This window comes from Helianthus annuus, chromosome 2 (genome assembly GCF_002127325.2).
Source record: "Helianthus annuus cultivar XRQ/B chromosome 2, HanXRQr2.0-SUNRISE, whole genome shotgun sequence".
Lineage (NCBI taxonomy): Eukaryota > Viridiplantae > Streptophyta > Magnoliopsida > Asterales > Asteraceae > Helianthus > Helianthus annuus.
In genome coordinates, this window is record NC_035434.2 from 154,450,616 (window position 1) to 154,472,930 (window position 22,315).

Here is a 22,315-nt window from a genome sequence, read left to right on the forward strand (position 1 = left end):
AAGTGGCACGTTTGAGTTTTAGAGGTGTGACAATTGTTAGTGTTATAGGGACCAATATCTCAAGTTATGATAAATATGAAGTAACACATGAATAAAGTGAATGTAACATTATGAATTTAATTTTTTACGATTTAAACATGATTTAACAACTAATATATAAAGTAAACTGTTATAATAAATACGAATTATTTAAGAACCTTAAATATTTATAGAACTCACAGAACTCCTAATAAACAATCTTTTTATTTATATATTTTTATGTTTAGGATTATTTTATCATTTATTATGTATATTTTTATAATTACATACATGTTAAGAGTAAATTTTATGATTTTTTATATGTAATTTTATAATTACAGATATGTAAACTAGTTTTTTTTACATATATGTAATTACTTATGACACACACACATATATATATAATTTGGCTGTTACACATATGTAAACTACTTTTAACATGTATGTAATCATAAAAAACATATAATAAATGATAAAAAGTTCCAAAATATATAATATATATATATATATATATATATATATAATGATTGTTTATTAGAAGTTCTGAAAGTTCAGCAATTATTTGGAGTTCTGAAATGAACCCAACCCAATATGAATTAACAACTCACTGAAGTAAAGTGTTAAAATAAATGTGAATTAACATATGAAAAAATTGAATGTAACATTGTGGAATTAATTTTTTTTTTGTATATCATTATTAAAGTATATAAGTATATTTAGTTGTGAAGAGTTTGAAATTCATAAATATATTGGTTTTGAAAAGGAGAACCAAATTTGGAGTGTTTTGAGAGATGAATGTGAAACATGTAAGCACATTGGGGGTTACATGTGTGTTCACATGATCCATCTTTAATTTTGATTTCTGAACTGATGTCTTTATAAATTTAGACATACACAACATGTATAGGTATATTTGATATCAATGGAGAAAAGCAGCAACAACATAATCTTCCTCATCATTCTCCTTCTATTAGTTCCATGTAAGTTTCCATATCTCTAGCTTTGTTATGTCGTTAAGCACGTTGAGTTGTGGAATAAATATATATGTATGTGTGTGCGTGCGCAGTTGAAAAAGAAACTATGGTGGTGGAGGGGAGGGGTTGTGTGTCACAGACCCATGGATTCAAAGTGAGGTGCATGAGTAACCATAACTGCGATCGCGTCTGCAAAAATCAAGGCTTTTCCGCTGGCGTTTGTCGTGGTGTTAGAGGACGATGCTTTTGCACCAAACCTTGTTAATTACCTCGAGGTATTATTATTATTATTATTATTATTATTAATGTAATAAATGGATGCTAGTTGTAAAATAAGTTGATTGATTTATGGAGCTTGCTTATTTTTTTTATTCAACTAGAAATTAGCCCCTGGCGCGTTGCTGCGCGAGCATTTTGGCTGGATGCTTGAAAATAGGCGAATTGCAATAGTTTTTGGGGAACATAACAACATTATGTAAGGTTTTGAACAACAACATGAACTCCCTTATTCTTGGTTCAGCCCGAAGAAACCCAGATGGTTTCACACCTAACCCAAACACCACTTGCACTACAACTATTGAACGACGTTTCACTTAGTGAAAGCGCATCAACTGCATCCATAAACGCTTTTACCAGTTCTAAAGTCAGCAACCATGGATTTCTCTAGCTTATCCCTTGCCTAAATAACCAAAAATTAAAACACGAACCACCAACCTAAGTAGCGGCGTGTCTGATAGGGAGTAATGCTTTTCGTATTTTTGTTGCCACCATGGTGCTCTATCATGACGCACTACACACGACACACCTAAAAAAATAAAAGAAAACACAGATATCAAATTCCATTAACACACTGCTGAATCGGACAAACCAAATACAACTACAGAAGCCCAAAAATATAAGTCACCAAACATGCTATTTGTAAATCTTAAATAACAGGCCATCAACAATGTCAACAAAACAAACAAAAGCCTAACTGATTCTAAAATACCCATTACTTATTATTTTAGACGAACACTTGTCCACTTTATTCACTTAAACTTGTTTGGTTCCATTGCTTTAAATTGGTTTTGATTGTGGCTTTGTTTGATTTACTATAATACATGTTCTTATATTGAAGAACACGTTAAGAATTAAAGATCCAATGTTTATATGTTTTTTAGTTACTATATTTGTGTTCGAATTTGTTCCAAACATGTTTATGTGGTGGTTCATGGTGATCGTTGGTGGCAGTGTGGCAATGATGAAGAAGATTTTGAGGAATTATTGAAGAACTTGAATTTAATTTGAGATAAGTTTTTGGGTAAGATATTGGACTGAGGGGATTTTGGGACGAGTTGTTTCCTAAAGGTAAGTTCATGTGTTCGTAAGTTAAAGTCCACGTGAGGTAGCATGGTTAAAGTCCACTTTGGTGGTAGGAGTGTAGGCCTCCCGTTGACAGGAGTCAGGCACAAGAAATTTCAAATCCCGTGCAAAAGTGAAAACAAAAGTTTAGAAAGTTAAGAATGTTTATAGCGAGTGTAAACATTGGTTTTTATGAATTGTCATGAGAGAAATGTTTTAGTATGTAGAGTTTTGATGAAGAAACATATTAGAGGGGGTAGAGCAATAAAAGTCATTTATGTGACAAGTTGCATGAATTGTAAGTTATGTAACGTGTTAATAAAAAAAGAGTTGTGAAAGTTGGTATCAATGAACATATATCAAAGATTTGAGAAATTTAAGTGTTTATTTTGATAAAGTAAAGCATTGCAAATTTTTTGAACTATAGACACACCAACTTAGATCGATTGTTTTTAATACGTGTTTTAGTGTGAGTTGCTATGAGTAGTGATAGTGTAGCTATGGGGTACTTTAATAATTATTTTTTATATGTTCTAAAGTAAAGTAAATTAAACTTATATAGATGATTTGAAGTCTTCCGCCATGCGTGTGATGTGTAAAACCAAAAGGTTGTGTGCTTCAGTTTTAGAGGGGTGACAATTGTTAGTGTTATAGGGGACTGTCTGAAGTTATGATAAGTATGAATTAACACATGAATAAAGTTATGATAAGTATGAATTAACACATGAATAAAGTTATGATAAGTATGAATTAACACATGAATAAAGTGAATGTAATATTGTGAATTTAAATTTTTATGATAAACATGAATTAACAACTAATACATGAAGTAAACTGTTATGATAAATATGAATCTAACACATGAAAATAGTGAATGTAAAATTGTGGAATTAAATTTATTTGATAAATATGAATTAACAACATTTAAGTAAAATGTTATGATAAATGTGAATTAACACATGAAGAAAGTGAATGTAACATTGCGGAATTAGTTTATTGTTTGTTTCTTTCTACATTATTGTTAAAGTATATTCAGTTTTGAAAAGGAGAACCAAATTTGGAGTGTTTTGAGAGACGAATGTGAAAACGTGTAGGCGCAATGGGTTACATGTACAAAACATCTAAATCAACTCTTTCGTGTACGAAAAACCTACTACAAACATCCATATCACCAGGCCAACCCTAGAACCCGCCAGGTTGATCTGGGCACAACTGTAACACCCAGAAAATATAGATTTTATTTTATAAACTAAAAGTCGTTAATATTCAAGATAAAATAACTAGGAATAAATAACCTAGTTAGTCATAAGTCTTGAAGTAATAAGAAAAACTTGGTTAAAACACCCTTTAGGAAAACTTGAATAAGTAGAGGGGCAAATATTGACAAAATTAAAAGTGGTTTTAATTTAATAAGATAAAAACACCAAAACACACACCAAAGTGTGTGTTCTGGTCGTGACTTTCCACAGAGCAAAAAAGGCTCTCAAATATTGAACCCTAACTCATACAAATTGACCAAATCAAGAAGGCAAATCGAATTTAAATCGAAAACCAAGCTCAAACTAGTGATCACTCAAGTGAGGGGATCACAAGGTATGTCGAATTTTGTCTTTTGGTTACATCTTGAATTCTTGATGAACTTATGAAATCGAAAAATGAGATTGAATGATTGATGTTTGGGTGAAACTAGGATGAATCCATGTTTAGGAACGAACCCTAGTCAATAATTTGATGAATTATTGTTCATAATGATGAAATTCATAATTTCCGACTTAAGTGTTAAATGGGTTTTTGTAGAATGATGAAGAACACTAGAATTTTGATCATAAATTGGGTGTTACTTGATTTCTATGAAGTAAGTCTAGGTGTTGTTATACATGCTAGACATAAAGACTTGTGAATGATGTTGAAACTTGGCAAATAACTAGTTGTGAAACTTGATTGTTGATTTTATAAAATTATGCCCACAAGGTGTTTGTTAGAATGTCTAAACGAACACTAATATGTTGAAATATTGAAAGAAACGTGTAATTGAATAATGTGGCAAATTACGCGTAATATGAAATGAAATGAGTTCTAAACATGTCGTTGGTTGAACTCTATAGGCAAGGAAATCGAATGTTCAAGCGGCCAATTGGAGCGGACGCGCGCGCTTGAAGGATAAGCTTTGAAGGTACGCGACTTATCGTCTCGTTACACTTATGTAGACAAGCCTAGTCATAGATATGTTTAATGTTGATATAGTGAAAATGGTTGCGTTTGGTAAGTCAATGAAGTGATGGAATTCACTCGATAACCAAACGGGTCAAAACAAATAGTTAGAATACAATTGATGTAGGTTATAGAAAAGGCGTATGTGTTTGGTATGTCAATGAAGTGATGTAACTCACTCGACAACCAAACGGGTCAAAGCAACTAATTAGATATGTCGATGATGATATAGTAAAAATAGTCGTGTTTGGTATGTCAATTAAGTGATGTAACTCACTCGACAATCAAACGGGTCAAAATAGAATAAGTTAACAAATTGGTGGTTTTAAGTGACTTGAACGTCACTATATAAACCGGGGTATTGATGCGTAAGCCAAGTTTTGGATGCACCAAAATTGATTTAGTGAACCCTTTGGAAATTGGGTCAAAATATAGAAACATGATTTTGTTAATTATTGCTTAAATGTGTATGCTTGAATTGTAGACAACAAGCATGACGGTAATGCGTGCGCAAACCATGTGATGGGAGCGATACGCTAATATTTTATAAGCCCGGGAATGGGTAGAAATGTTTAGAAATAATTATTGATAACAAACATATAGTACGACTTAAAACTAAATGGGTCGAATAATAATAAAAGGGACTTATAAGCCATTAGCTTATAAATGGGATTTTGATGCGAACAAAGATGATAAACAGATCCGTAATATAATTACGGTCACATAGGAAAAAGAATCATGTAAATCGGTTATGTAGATCAAAAGTTATGCGCGTTTATGTTTAATCATAAGAAGGATTTATAAGCCGTTAGCTTATAAACCGGATTTCAATGCGAACAGAGATAATAAACGGATTCGTATTTTAATTATGGACGCATAGGAAAAAGAATCACGCGAAACGGATATGTAGAATAAAAGTTATGACGTTTAGAAGTTGAGTTTTGATCAAAAATCATAGATGGGCATTTGCAGCTCAAACAAACAAACAAACTTTCTGTTGAAATGTGACTGTCGCACCCCGCGACGGAGAAGACAAAGTTCGTCGTGCCCCGCCACGGGCTGTGGCACCACGCGAGAGGCCGAGGACAAACCTGTCGCGACACGCGACAGGCTTTAGAGCTGGCAATTTTATTAATTTTGTTTATTTTGAATTCCAGACTTGTTTAAACTTGTTATTTAACTATCAAAACTAACTTTTACGTTGGTTTTGAATTTAGGTGATCGTAGTGTGCTCCCAGATGAAAATCAATCGGTTTTCAAAAATCGAACACACGTCCAAACAAAGCTTCCGCGTTGATCTATTTTATTTTAGTTAAGAGTGAACCTTGTAAACACTTAACATTATATTTTGAACATTTTAAACATCTATGAATGTTAACTTGACAAAGTTTTTGTAAAGTCGCGTTTTGGTATAAAGTGCGTATATTATGGTCATAATCATGTTAAAATGAATCGGGTCTTACAAGTTGGTAATTAGAGCTCAAGGTTGTTGACAAAGTGTGTTCGGTTCGAAGCTTGATCAAACATCCGGTAAGAATTATTTATATGCGTAGATTGTAACAAAACATTAGGAAAAGAATATGAATTTAAGTGCATGAGAAGAGTGTGTTAATACACTTAAACCCGGAAAATGCACTAACACGAATAGTTTAAGCAAGTTACAAACTTGGCTAAATCAAAGTATAAGATGCAAATGATAATGAAACGAAATGTTTAACAATTGATATAAACATTTCAGATTCGAGATGTCTAGTGTTGATAAAAGATGATTAGGTAGTACAAATCCTAACCATAGATTGATTATAAAATAAGTACTTGTGAAATAAGTATATTTGAATGTCTCGTATGTATAACAATATGGGCAACATTGAATAGCAAGATTAATAATAAATTTGTAACACCCCAAAAATGGTTAATTATGCGTAATTGTTAAAAGTAATTATAAAAATTTAACTTAGTTAAAGAATATGTTAGGATATGTGCCTAAGAATGGAAAATGCTTGAAAATAAACCAATACATATTTTAAAGGGACTAAATATGGCAAAAATGGAAAAGAATGTTATAAAAATAAACAAACTCAAAAACACACACCTGGGTGTGTGTTTGAGTTCGACGACCAGAGGAAGAAAAAGGGGGTAAACCCTAGTTGATCCAAAATCCAGCAATTGATAAGGAATTTCAAGGTTTAATTGATGCATGAAACTCAATTCTCGACCATCTGAACCTTCTTAACAAACGGTAAGTCGAATTTTGTGATTTGGTGATTATGAGGAGAATGGGTTTTTAACTAATCTTGAAGATGCATAAAAATCTGAATGATATTAAGTTAGATTAACACCATAGAACAAGAATTATGTAGTGAATTCTTATCTTGGTGAATTATGTTAGATAAATCAATTGTATGCGATGGATGATGATGAATGCCTAATGTGTAGGAGTAATAAATTGAAATGTTGTGGTGAAAAATTATGTATGTTAAGTATTTCTGTTAAATAGGTTGTTAAAAGAATGAAAGTTTTGGTGAAATTGTGAATTTGATCAGGTATGTTAAGAACTAGTAGAATCATGAATCGAATACTTGTACATGTGGCATTGTTAGTAGTATACACGCCAAGTGTTCGATAAAATGCCACAACTAGAATATTTTGCATTTTTTACTTGAACACTATATGAGATAATCATGTTTTAAGTATGCATACAATTCTCGTATTAAATGTGATGTTTTGTAAGAATAGAATGAGAAGGTCATAATGTATACATGTTTATGTATAGGAATAAAGGAAAAAAGTTCGAGTCACACGAAGCAAGGAGGAAATCAAGACCGAGGTACGCTACTTGTACAACCCATGGTATTATTATGTTATCGTTTTACTATATGATGTTGTAATTGAGTTATTCATAATGATTACCATGTGTAAGACCCTTTATGGGTCGAATGCGACGAACTAAAATGCAAGAGAAATCATGTGTGTAGACCCTTTATGAACGGGTCAAAAGAATAGGATGTAAGAATGAAATGAATGGTATGAAGTTCCATTTGGAACAAACTTATGTGCAAGAATGATGATATTAAGGTATTTAGTAATTTGCTAGTTTGTGGATGTCATAACGACTATAAATCCGTGAGTTGAAATCTTGAGTTAAAAGAAACAATTTTAGTTCTAATGAAGTTTATTTGTTGTGGCGATGTAGGTAAATCTCAAGTTTAGCTATCAAGCTTCGTCCGGTTCGAACACGCTTCAAGGCCCGTCTTATGTTCCGCTACTTTTGTAAAGAAGACAATGTCTAATACTTTTGTCTATATCTAGTAGCTAAAACTAGTTCTTTTATGTTGTCTTTTGAAAACCTTAGTAGGATGAATGTATTTTAAACTTAATGGTTTTTGTATGTGTGTCAAGGTTTGTTTGATGGAGTATATTATGACTTTTGAAATGCGTCGTGTTAAAACAGAATTTTGAATGTGAAAAACAGGGGACCGCTCGTAGTACGAACGGGTCATGCCCAAATTTCGTTAGATAAAGTATGTCATTATTTAAATAATTTAAAGGAAAAATTTTGGGCGTTACAAAATTGGAAATGTTCGAATGATATGATGACCACATCTGAAGATGACGGGAGTTAAATAATTTAAATGGCGAAAGGTTTGGAAGCATGACAAAGAACATGCTAGCAAAGAACCTAAATCAAGTGATGACTTGAGACAACGGAGTACATCAGGGCGAGTACCAATCAGGTACACGTTCTAAATTACGATAAGACAAATGGAATGCAACAATTCACATGATGAATGATAGTTGCATATGGGCATGTATGATTGGTGAAATGAGTAAATTATGTTAAAAAAATAATGTATATATATACATAAATAAATAAATAAATAAATAAATAAGTGGTGAGCATGTGAAACCGAGGTAAAAGTAATCTCGATAAATATTGCAATGGGAAGGAGCGTGTGTACACTCGAACCCGAAAATGGAATGAAAGATAAGTGTCACAATGGGAAGGAGTGCGCGTATACTCGAACCCGGGAACTTAATGAAGTGAATAAATGTTGTATTGGGAAGGAGTGTAACTACACCCGAACCCGGAATTTGCAATAGTAATAAATGGCGAAGACAAGGTTATAGACTTGGCCAAACCAAATAAAACATGTAGAAACATCGTTTATATTGATAAACGATGTGGGCAAATTCCATACAACGACATGGAATAGTAAAATGAAATGAATTGATTTCTGTATTGTTACAATGGAATGATGTCAACCGCAGTTGGCGACGATATGGTATCCCTCATGACTAAGGAGATGCACGAAAGGATTATTGGGAAAGTCGGAAAGGCTACTGAAGCGTTTAACCCGGAGTCATGGAAAGGCTACAAGTCACCATGATGACGACAAAGAAAGAAAAGATGAACGAGTTGAGAGAAAACCCATCGGGGTGAGTATTGTAACAACCCTCATCAAAACTATTATTTATTGTATTATTTCATCCAATAAGAAACCCTAATTGAGACACCCAAGTGCTTCTGCACAAACCCTAAAAATTTCAGAACAATCAGAATCAGGATCAGGGCCCCTAAAACTCAGGGGGGGGGGGGGGGGGGGTATTCCCTACTTAACGATTATCCTTATAAAACGTTGTCAAAATTGAAATTTACGAAAATGTCGACTCAGCAAGCCTACACCCACACGTGGCCACCCTATAGTGAAAATGCAACCCTTACGAACCGTAAGGAAAAAAATGCTTACTGTCCGTAAGCATGTCAAAATTCATATATAAATAGCAGACTTTGGGACTGGAATTTGGGCGATTGAACGACGTAAAAACTCGTAATACACACTGAGTTACGTTCTGTTTACTATCAAAATCACTAACTAGTATAGTGGGGTGTTGCTACGATACAGGGCATTAACTCGATCGCTGCTACGATTCAATGTCCGATCGATGGAAACTATCCGATGGATGTTTTAGTTCTATCCTTTGTCATTCGTCGTGATTCCGACAGGATGTTTGAGTATCACCCGAACTCGGTGAATACTCTGTCATTCGTTGTGAATCCGATGGATGTTTAAGTGATTGCACTTTGTCATTCGTTGTGAGGGTTTTAATCTCGTGAGCTATCGTAATTGCTGTATTAAGTTACCTACCTAGTCGTATGCACTAGGTTACAAGGTTAAATCAATAGGCTAAGCTCTGCCTGTATAAATCTGCAATATATCAAGGATTATCTGTAGAATAAACTTTGGCCCTATGAATCTGCATTCTTATAATGTGAGTCATTCTCTTTTTATCAACTGTTTTATAAAACTCCAAATTATTTTCAAAGTTATAATTACAGGGATTAAGTCTTTGTAATCACCAAGTTACAGCCGGTATGTGGGGTTTTGTATACATTACTTGATAATCTTCACCATTGGGGCAGCCAATGGGTGATATGACCATAATCACAGACACCATTGGACAATTAGAGGGCCAATGGGTCAAGTGACAAAGTACCGTGGGTAGTTGGTTTGATATCAGAAACATTGTAATCGCTCTTAATACTGTAAATTATAACAAATGTGTCGTTTTCAGTAAACTGAATGATTCACTCAGTATTTTCTGCTGACAAAACCTTTTTAAAACGCGTTTCAGGTAATTACAATAGATTGGAGTAAAAGATGGATACGGCACTGAAAGGCATCAAGAAGTGGCTTATTTTATTAATTAAAATCAAATTAAGAAATATTGTTTTATGTAATAAAATTTATCTTTATTAAAGCTACCTTTGTAAAACATGGATTTATTCCATCTATTTAATAAATAAAAATCCGGTGTTTCTAAACTCTGATATTTTTCCTAACTCACGGTCCTGATTAAATTTCCGCTGCAATATTTTTCAAAATAATCACCAGTACCACTGGGCTGTTCGCGACTCCCGATTCCGTCCAGGGTGGGTCGGGGGTCGTGACAGAAGGTGGTATCAGAGCCACTGCTTTAAGCCTGTAAGTGTTGTGATAATAATACTTAAGCTTAAATAAAAGAGTTAGGAGATTGCTATTAACTGGTAGCACATCTAATAGCATTTAGACTTGAACATAAGAAAAGATGCCTTAGTATAAGCTAAGCCACTTATTTAAACAATTAGATGTTGTAATAATACCTAAGTTTAAACGGAGAGTTAGGAACTTAATATTATCTGGTAGCACTCAGGATGATATTTAGACTTGAACTTAAGAATTTTGTCTTAATGTAAGCTTCAAGATAAAATTACTTATATAAGTATAATGTAATGAATATTGGTATGCCATAAGAACGACGATTAGCAGGCAATAGCACTTAATTGCTATTTATTCTTGTTTATTGATATTACTTAGTCCAGAATAAAGATATGTATGGAAATACAAATTTCCTTGATTCTGGATAAAAGCCCTAATAAAAGAGGCACTTTTAAAATCTTGAAAAGATACTATTTATGGGAAATAGAAAATTTTCTCCGGCAAAACTGGGTATAGAGTAGCAGACTCTCCAGCTTGTCCGGATATACTGAGATTACCTCTCCGGCGCGAACCGGATAAGACGGGGTACATAGTATGTCAAACAAGTGACAAGATTTCCCTAAATAATATCATGATTTGATATCTGATTTATTTTTGGAAATATGGATCTGTTAAATACATTGACCTGATAAATGGTATGTTTATTTCAGCATGGGAAATATGTGATTATATAAATAGGTATATCTATAAAGAAATCCAAAAACCATAAGGATTGACAATTTGAAATAAAGCACAAGCATCTGTGTCTAGATTTCTTTATCTGGAATCTCTTTTCCAATATCAAACACGTAACTCGTACAATGAGAACCCTTTAAAGTTGGGATATCATCGAAAGTATAAGAATTTCCAATACGTTACCATAAACTATTAACGCAAGTAAGAAGCATATAAAGTTGTGCTAATACACAAGAAAACACATGAAACTTAAATTATATGTCCACAAAGGTCAAAGTATATCACATACGACTTCCAAGGCAAGACCTTTGAAAAATATAAATTAGGCATGATGACACCAATGCTAATTCCGTTAATAGAAAAACTACTAATCAAAAAGAAGCACTTTGCCATATGATCCTACAACCGACCTAAATCTTGCTAAGGTACGTTGTAATAAGATTTCACAATTATCGGTGCACAGTCTAATCAGAGTCATAATTATTATCACTGCAAAAGGAGTCATATACCTTTGCAAATTCCCTATTTTATTTTATTCAACATTCCCTGGTAATGTCACTTAACAACAGTTATCACACGAAATTCCAGATAAAATTTTTATATTTCTTTTCATTGAAATTCTGACTTCTGCATATAATAAGTTGACTTTCGCATTTCTACTTCCTCTAATAGTCATCATATCATGAGGATTTCTTTCATAGTAGCGAATATTGATCTATTTCATTTCTTGGTAAATCCAGACGTTACACATGCTCTGTTTGTTGCGCATATGATCCGCTTGCTTTATGAAGACCACTGGAGGACTTCATTCCGATTTGTTGTTTTATCCAAACTCAAATATTGTTTCGCTATACTTGATCTCTGTAAACCATGTTTTTACAAAGCGATGACTCTTTAATATCGAATCAATGAATTTCTTGAAAAACTCGATTTTACTTTTGAAGGGTATACATGATTTCTGTTGTGATCATGTCCGAACTCCCTTATTAAAACTCGTTTTATTCAAACCCAGTTAACTTGCTCGCAATACAAGGTCCCATATGATATTTTTAAGCCATCATATTCAAACTCAAAATAATCCCAACAAGCACTTTGATTCTCTTGAACTATATCATGCTTTCTTGGCCTTCGACTTCACTAAATTATTTCTTTGATCACGATCACCTTGTGGTGATGTTTTCACAAAATTTGAAGCTTGCGCTAATCTCGGATTTAATTATTTATTTATTTATATTTGAATCCGCTTTGTTGATTTATTCTATACAAGCAATCTTAACACAATCATGTGCTAAGATAATGATACACAATTTTTTTTTTCATATTTTAGTATATCTCTTAATAGTTCTTACAACATCAATCGAGTCTTTCATGATATTTATTGCTTTATCATCATTGATCGAAAAACATTATATAAATTTAAAATATAAATTTTATTGATTTATATGGAAACTTACATAAGTAATTACCTTATTTACAAATATAGTATTCCTATATTTAAAATTCTTGTTAAACCATTAAGGTAAAGAATTTATATTTTTACGAATAAAATTATGTTTGAGATATACTCTCATTTAAGTTTATATTTAATTATTTATTATTGGTAATTAATATTAGTTTTGTTATTAGTAATAAAATATTAATAGTAATAGTGTTAGTATTATTTTAAAATACTAGGATTATTGTCAGGGGCAGGTATTAAATAGCCTAGCCTTAGTTAGGCATGGACTGGCCACCTATGCTTAAACAAGGCAGCACTAATCAATATCCAACCATGATAATAACTAGTTAATGTATATAAATTAAGTTATCACACTTATTTAGTAAATTTTAATTATATATAAAAATATATATACTTTGTACTGTAAAGAGAAAACATATTTTCATAAAACAATACAAGAATTAGAAGGACGAATAAAATTATATAAATAATTATGTATCACATGTTTTTTGGTAACTATGTACAGTAACGCTCTGGCAAGAAAATGACTATATAAGAATAATATGGTAGTCATCAACTACGTTGGGTTAGGGGAACATGGTAATATATAAGAATAGTCCCCGTTTTCACTTATTTACAACATTTGTAAATACATTCACAACGTTATATGATTTCAAAATGAAAATAAGTAATCACATTGAATCGACCCATTAAGTATTATATATATTTACAAAATATTTCACAAATACTTTTGTACAATAAATATTTTACACCTTTATTTACCACTTTCATTTAACGTTATAAATAAAAGTGAATTCTTTTACAAAATAATAATACTAAAATATTTTGTAATGTAATAACTTCATTACGGTGTTTTGTAATGTATATTACATAATAAATATAAGTTATTTTACATAGTATAGTAAAATACTATAATATTTATTTAAAAGTAGTGACCATTTACATATAGTAAAAATGTGTAATAAATAATATATATTACATTTGCTTTACAAATATAATATAAATTGGTCATGCCAAAACAACTTGTTCTTATTATATTTCGATCTATAGGACATAGTATGAAAAAAATATGGTCACTAATAGTGTACTATCACATTGTTTCATAATTAAAACAACTTGGAACTTTAAACAATGATACACTAACTCTATTTTCTTTCCGTATATCCTTACAATTCACTCATGTCAGCACATTGATTTTCTCATATCATAATTTAATATTTGACAAATCATTTTTCATGCCTTTATTTCAATTGGAACATGTCAATTCTAAAATCTTACTCAGTTGCCAATCAAAGTAAGCTTTCTTTTGACAAAGAATTTTTATTGATTCTAAAAGTCCTTCACATTCATTCTAAATATCTATTAATCATATATCTTTTGGATTGAACCTAGTCACCTTAGAAATTATATCATTTCATCTTATTCGTTTGTCAGCAATTTATTGAACTAATTCAGTTGAATCTTTGAATCCTACTTATGGTACAACTCGTATTCACAAAATTAGATATTTTGATTCTGTGACATCCATCTTAATATTGTTTTATTCACTAAAATATAACATAAGTCTAAAAGAAATATCATAAACCAAATCTCGAGGACGAGATTTTTATTAAGGTGAGGAGAATGTAATAACCCTCATCAAAACTATTATTTATTGTATTATTTCATCCATTAAGAAACCCTAATTGAGACACCCAAGTGATTCTGCACAAACCCTAAAAATTTCAGAACAATCAGAATCAGGATCAGGGCCCCTAAAACTCAGGGGGGGTATTCCCTACTTAACGATTATCCTTATAAAACGTTGTCAAATTGAAATTTACAAAAATGTCGACTCAGCAAGCCTAGACCCACACGTGGCCACCCTATAGTGAAAATGCAACCCTTACGGACCGTAAGGAAAAAAAATGCTTACGGTCCGTAAGCACGTCAAAATTCATATATAAATAGCAGACTTTGGGACTGGAATTTGGGCGATTGAACGACGTAAAAACTCGTAATACACACTGAGTTACGCCCTGTTTACTATCAAAATCACTAATTAGTATAGCGGGGTGCTGCTACGATACAGGGTATTAACTCGATCGTTGCTACGATTCAATGTCCGATCGATGGAAACTATCTTATGGATGTTTTAGTTCTATCCTTTGTCATTCGTCGTGATTCCGACAGGATGTTTGAGTATCACCCGAACTCGGTGAATACTCTGTCATTCGTTGTGAATCCGATGGATGTTTAAGTGATTGCACTTTGTCATTCGTTGTGAGGGTTTTAATCTCGTGAGCTATCGTAATTGCTGTATTAAGTTACCTACCTAGTCATATGCACTAGGTTACAAGGTTAAATCAATAGGCTAAGCTCTGCCTGTATAAATCTGCAATATATCAAGGATTATCTGTAGACTAAACTTTGGCCATATGAATCTGCATTCTTATAATGTGAGTCATTCTCTTTTTATCAACTTTTTTATAAAACTCCAAATTATTTTCAAAGTTATAATTACAGGGATTAAGTCTTTGTAATCACCAAGTTACAGCCGGTATGTGGGGTTTTGTATACATTACTTGATAATCTTCACCATTGGGGCAGCCAATGGGTGATATTACCATAATCACAGACACCATTGGACAATTAGAGGGCCAATGGGTCAAGTGACAAAGTACCGTGGGTAGTTGGTTTGATATCAGAAACATTGTAATCGCTCTTAATATTGTAACAAATGTGTCGTTTTCAGTAAACTGAATGATTCACTCAGTATTTTCCGCTGACAAAACCTTTTTAAAACGCGTTTCAGGTAATTATAGTAGATTGGAGTAAAAGATGGATACGACACTGAAAGGCATCAAGAAGTGGCTTATTTTATTAATTAAAATCAAATTAAGAAATATTGTTTTATGTAATAAAATTTATCTTTATTAAAGCTACCTTTGTAAAACATGGATTTATTCCATCTATTTAATAAATAAAAATCCGGTGTTTCTAAACTCTGATATTTTTCCTAACTCACGGTCCTGATTAAATTTCCGCTGCAATATTTTTTAAAATAATCACCGGTACCACTGGGCTGTTCGCGACTCCCGATTCCGTCCAGGGTGGGTCGGGGGTCGTGACAAGTATCACAGGTACACGTTTTAAAATTTCAACAAGATAACGTTAGGCAACAATTAGACAACGGATTAAGGTTAAGAATGAAAAATTAAGACTTGGGCGGAAAATATCCTCGAGGAAAACTAAATGGATGATACGTATTATTTGCTACTATGAATAATAAAGTATCAATAAATGCGGATTTAGAAACTTGGGTATGGGTAATCATCCAAGTAACACATTATTAATCAAGTCCTTATGAGGAAGAACTATGATCACATTGATGGGTGTGATTGTATAATAGATTAGCAAAATTAATGTTTTAAAAAGTGTTGGAACGAAAACGGGTAAACCCCAAAAGCCGTATAACAATAGCAGTTATTTTACCAAATAAGGCTTAAGAAATGGACCTTCGGGACATTAATAAAAGAGACGGACCAAAGGGCTGCTAACAAAAGAAAGATGGGTGTTCAAATCAAATGAGTAAAAAGTTTGATAATAAAGGAAAACGCAAGCCGGGTAACGGAAGCGTATTACATTAGAATAACGAGCTCGTGGAAAGGGGTAAGAATAAAAGTAAACGAAAACATAAACCGACAATTGAGAATGTCAAGGTGTAGGGATAAAGTTTGACTGTCACAAGTGATGAAATTCACATGAACAAGTCAAACAAGATGAATGAAAGAATAAAGGACTTGGTTGAATAAAGGCGATGGATTTCACTAATACGACCAAATAAATCAAAACGAAGTCTTAAATGCATACCAGAACGGATACTATGATAATGACTTCGGTAAAATACCCCATAGATGGGTAGGATTTCAGATATATGCGTAAACCAAGAGACGGGAACGTGGATTAAAAGTCAAAAGACTCGGATTAAGAGTTATGACTAAAAGACGATAAAATTTCGCAAAAACAGAAATGTTGATAGTTATGTTCAACTATTTCAATGTTGAACGGGCCGAATAAAGTATAACGCTTGATAGTGCAAGTAAGCGCAAACCATTAATGTGAGCGCAAAATATTAATAAACTTATGTGATGGGTCGTGAGAAAAATATAAAAAGGAAAACGCAAACCAGTGAAACCGGGGTGTTAAAAACATAAAGATAAAAGAAACTCGGTAAACGGGCTGTAAAGAAATATAAGTGCAAACCAGATAACGGTAAGTAGAGAACAAACCGGCGCGTAATGACGTTAGAAGTCATAGAGTTGGAAGAATAGTTCAAACGAAAACAAATGTAGCCTTAGACTACGGTCAAGGTCAATAGAATTCAAAAGCGAAAATAAATGATTCCAAACATAACAAGGGGTGCCTTGACGCTATATATGTAGATATACATTTTAATAATAACATAAGGAAAATGACTAACTCAAGATGATCAAAGAGAAAATCAAGTCCATCACATTAATCAGTCAAAACCGTTTGAGTGATTGTCTCCCACATTATAGCCTTGCATATATTTGTAATTAAATGTATTCCTTAGAATTAGCTTTCTCTTCTTGTATTTATATGTCTTATTGTAATAGACAAAGCATGTTTGATCAATCTCTTATATTGTATCAGAGCACTTATCTCCACCGAGAAGCTATTGATCCTACAACCATCATTTCTTTAGCCAACACTCCTAAACAAGTCTACCATTAGCAATGACTTCTCTTCTTACGTAGATTTCAAAACCTCCTTTCTTCTTTCTATATTCAAGTAATATCTCTTACAATCACAATATTACTCCTCTCCACCACCCTCTGTCACCTACAATCCATTTTCCATCCATCTTCTCCTAAAAGAAAATAAAAAATAAAACCTTCGACCTACATCACCATTAGTCATGGTTACTTCTTCAAACACAACTTCTCCATCTATATCAATTAGGTTTTGCAAAACCTATAATCCTACCACTGTCGCAACCATCATTCTTCGGATGAAAGCCGCCTTTGATCTTCTATCTTTTATTGCATTCACCCTATAAAAAAACCCACAAAATATATCTTCTTTTGCTTCATCTACTTCATCTCCATTTACATCTTCAACTTCATCAACTTCTTCTCTTTCTTAAATACCACACTCATCCACTATTAACCAAGATTGGACTTATCCTACGGTCGTCCATCTTGTGGGAGCATATTAAGGAAAATGACTAACTCTAGATGATCAAAGAGAAAATCAAGTCCATCACATTAATCAGTCAAAACCGTTTGAGTGATTGCCTCCCACATTATAGCCTTGCATATATTTGTAATTAAATGTATTCCTTAGAATTAGCTTTCTCTTCTTGTATTTATATGTCTTATTGTAATAGACAAAGCATGGTTGATCAATCTCTTATAGTGAGTAAAAGATGAATCTACGGGATCATCATAACCTTCGGGATTACAAGAAAATGTTAAGGTCTACGGGACCAAAAAGACCCTTAGGTCACAAATAGAAAAAACGAATTGTTGGGATCTCACCTTAAAAAGGTGAAAATCTAAAGAAATAGCCTATGAGGCTAAGTGAAAGAACCTACGGGTTATTTGGGTTAAGCGAGGAACTAGTTATAATTCCCCGCCTTAAATAATAATGGAAAGGAATAAATCCTTGGACGTAAAATTCCCTGATATAAGTAAATGACGTAAGACAAAGAGAAAACGTTAAACTAAAAATTAAGTTTTTAGTCAAAAGGCAATGTTTTAACAAATATAAGTAGTATGAAGTGGTTTGAGAAATAGTAAACACACAAAGGGCCGGAGATGGCAATGTGGTACACCCGGATGACGGGGTATGAAGTAATGGTGATTAATTAGTCTAGCCGGTAAAACCATTCAAGGTCAAGGTAATGCTGTGACCTATGTAACGCGTTTGTCAATATAGGATTAGCATGCAGTAAACATGCTGACAGACTCAGTGACCGGGTGATCAAATAACAACTCGGTCAAATAGGCGACAAGGATAAGAAATACCAAGTGAAAGCTACGGTCCGTGAGGACTAACACATAAAAGAAACCGAAAGAATGAATGTAAAAAAAACGAAACTAAGCTCGTTTGGTCTAAATTAATGAACAACACAAAGAAGTTTTCGGGGACGAAACCTCTTTAAGGGGGGTAGACTTGCAACACCCTGAAAAAGAAGATTTTATTTTATAAACTAAAAGTCGTTAATATTCAAGATAAAATAACTAGGAATAAATAACCTAATTAGTCATAAGTCTTGAAGTAATAAGAAAAACTTGGTTAAAACACCCTTTAGGAAAACTTGAATAAGTAGAGGGGCTAATATTGACAAAATTAAAAGTGGTTTTAATTTAATAAAATAAAAACACCAAAACACACACCAAAGTGTGTGTTCTGGTTGTGACTTTCCACAGAGCAAAAATGGCTCTCAAATATTGAACCCTAACTCATACAAATTGACCAAATCAAGAAGGCAAATTGAATTCAAATCAAAAACCAAGCTCAAACTAGTGATCACTCAAGTGAGGGGATCACAAGGTATGTCGAATTTTGTCTTTTGGTTACATCTTGAATTCTTGATGAACATATGAAATCGAAAAATTGAGCTTGAATGATTGATGTTTGGGTGAAACTAGGACGAATCCATGTTTAGGAACGAACCCTAGTCAATAATTTGATGAATTGTTGTTCATAATGATGAAATTCATAATCACCCACTTAGGTGTTAAATGTGTTTTTGTAGAATGATGAAGAACACTAGAATTTTGATCATAAATTGGGTGTTACTTGATTTCTATGAAGTAAGTCTAGGTGTTGTTATGCATGCTAGACATAAAGACCTGTGAATGATGTTGAAACTTGGCAAATAACTAGTTGTGAAACTTGATTGATGATTTTATAAAATTATGCCCACAAGGTGTTTGTTAGAATGTCTAAACGAACACTACTATGTTGAAATATTGAAAGAAACGTGTAATTGAATAATGTGGCAAATTGTGCGTAATATGAAATGAAATGAGTTCTAAACATGTCGTTGGTTGAACTCTATAGGCAAGGAAATCGAATGTTCAAGCGGCCAATTGGAGCGGACGCGCGCGCTTGAAGGATAACCTTTGAAGGTACGCGACTTGTCGTCTCGTTACACTTATGTAGACAAGCCTAGTCGTAGATATGTTTAATGTTGATATAGTGAAAATGGTTGCGTTAGGTAAGTCAATGAAGTGATGGAATTCACTCGATAACCAAACGGGTCAAAACAAATACTTAGAATATGACTGATGTAGGTTATAGAAAAGGCGTATGTGTTCGGTATGTCAATGAAGTGATGTAACTCACTCGACAACCAAACGGGTTAAATCAGTTATATGTCGATGATGATATAGTAAAAATAGCCGTGTTTGGTATGTCAATTAAGTGAGGTAACTCACTCGACAATCAAAGGGTCAAAATAGAATAAGTTAACAAATTGGTGGTTTTAATTGACTTGAACGTAACTATATAAACCGGTGTATTGATGCTTAAGCCAAGTTTCGGATGCGCCAAAATTGATTTAGTGAACCCTTTGGAAATTGGGTCAAAATATAGAAACATGATTTTGTTAGTTATTGCTTAAATGTGTATGCTTGAATTGTAGACAACAAGCATGATGGTAATACGTGCGCAAACCATGTGATGGGAGTGATACGCTAATATTTGATAAGCCCGGGAATGGGTAGAAATGTTTAGAAATAATTGTTGATAACAAACATAGAGTACGACTTGAAACTAAACCGGTCGAATAATCATAAAAGGGACTTATAAGCCGTTAGCTTATAAATGGGATTTTGATGCGAACAAAGATGATAAACAGATCCGTAATATAGTTACGGTCACATAGGAAAAAGAATAATGTAAATCGGATATGTAGATCAAAAGTTATGCGCGTTTATGTTTAATCATAAGAAGGATTTTTAAGCCGTTAGCTAATAAACCGGATTTCGATTCGAACAAATATGTTAAACGGATTCGTATTTTAATTACGGACACATAGGAAAAAGAATCATGCGAAACAGATATGTAGAATAAAAGTTATGACGTTTAGAAGTTGAGTTTTGGTCAAAAATCACAGCTAGGCATTTGCAGCTCAAACAAACAAACTTTCTGTTGAAATGTGACTGTCGCGCCCTGCGAGGGAGAAAACAAAGTTCTTCGCGCCCTGCCACGGGCTGTGGCGCCCCGCGAGAGGCCAAGGCCAAACCTGTCGCGGCCCGCGACAGGCTTCAGAGCTAGAGCTGGCAATTTTATTAATTTTGTTTATTTTGAATTTTGGACTTGTTTAAACTTGTTATTTAACTATCAAAACTAACTTTTACGTTGGTTTTGAATTTAGGTGATCGTAGTGTGCTCCCGGATGAAGATCAAGCGGTTATCAAGAATCGAACATACGTCCAAACAAAGCTTCCGCGTTGATCTATTTTGTTTTAGTTAAGAGTGAACCTTGTAAACACTTGACATTATATTTTGAACGTTTTAAACATCTATGAATGTTAACTTGACAAAGTTTTTGTAAAGTCGCATTTTGGTATAAAGTGCGTATATTATGGTCATAATCATGTTAAAATGAATCGGGTCTTACAACAACCCCAGTTGGCTAAACATATTCACAGGTTTCGACCCGATTAACCAGATTAGATTAAACACTAACCTATGAATTCGTAATGGGCTACAAATTCTGCTAGAAAACGTAGCCTGAACCTTCGATACGGAAAAATTCATAAAACGTTCAATTTTTGTCGAAAAAATGCAATTCCAGTTGGGTTTGAAAGGTTTTTCCTGGAAGTTCATCACAAACTCAATAAACATAAGTTTTTGACAAGATTTGACCCGATTACAACCGATTAAATTTGGTTGTAACTTTCTGGACAGATTCTGTTTGATCACCCAAATCTCACAAACGATTAAAGCGTTACCATCAATAAAGCATATAGCACATCCTTAGAACATACTTCTACTTAATCACAAATGAACTACTTTCACATATGGAATTTCATTAAGAACATACTTCTCATGATATTTTATTACTAAATACATCATGTCTACATTCTATGCATATTCATTCGTTATTTACATCCAATCTTATCTAATAATCTCACTTATGCATTTCAGCAAACATTTGGTGTGCATATTACTGTTTAAGCATGATGTACAAGTGATTAAGCATGTTCTTCCCAATTTCATAGATTATCAAAATCAATCAAAATTTCATACAACATTCATTCCAAATCAGTTTCATCTAACAATTATTCACTAATAAGAATCCTCATACTTAGCCATTACACTAATATGCACATAATTCATCCATGTTCTTCACAATATTCCTAAATCAAGTGGGTTTATACTTCAAATCGTTCAAATAACTAAACTCAAACAAAATTCTTATTCTATTGTGTAATCCTAACTCACAATTACACAAATATCCATATGGATTCACGATTGGGTCGAAACCCACTTTCTACAATTCATCAATTTAAGAAATTCGACTTGTCACTTTGATGAACAAGCTTAGATGGTTAGAATTTGAGTTCATGCATTTGATT

At 33.0% G+C, this 22,315-nt stretch overlaps 2 long non-coding RNA genes across 2 annotated transcripts; both read left to right on the forward strand.

Annotated features, from left to right (window-relative positions):
• Positions 1 to 3,773: 3,773 nt before the first annotated feature.
• LOC110906871 lies at positions 3,774 to 5,872 on the forward strand. The gene is made up of 3 exons (XR_002573896.2): positions 3,774 to 3,926; positions 4,439 to 4,506; positions 5,762 to 5,872. It is a non-coding gene; the product is annotated as an uncharacterized LOC110906871 (long non-coding RNA).
• A 13,281-nt stretch (positions 5,873 to 19,153) lies between these two features.
• On the forward strand, positions 19,154 to 21,263 carry LOC110906863. The gene is made up of 3 exons (XR_002573894.2): positions 19,154 to 19,277; positions 19,791 to 19,858; positions 21,109 to 21,263. It is a non-coding gene; the product is annotated as an uncharacterized LOC110906863 (long non-coding RNA).
• Positions 21,264 to 22,315: the final 1,052 nt, after the last annotated feature.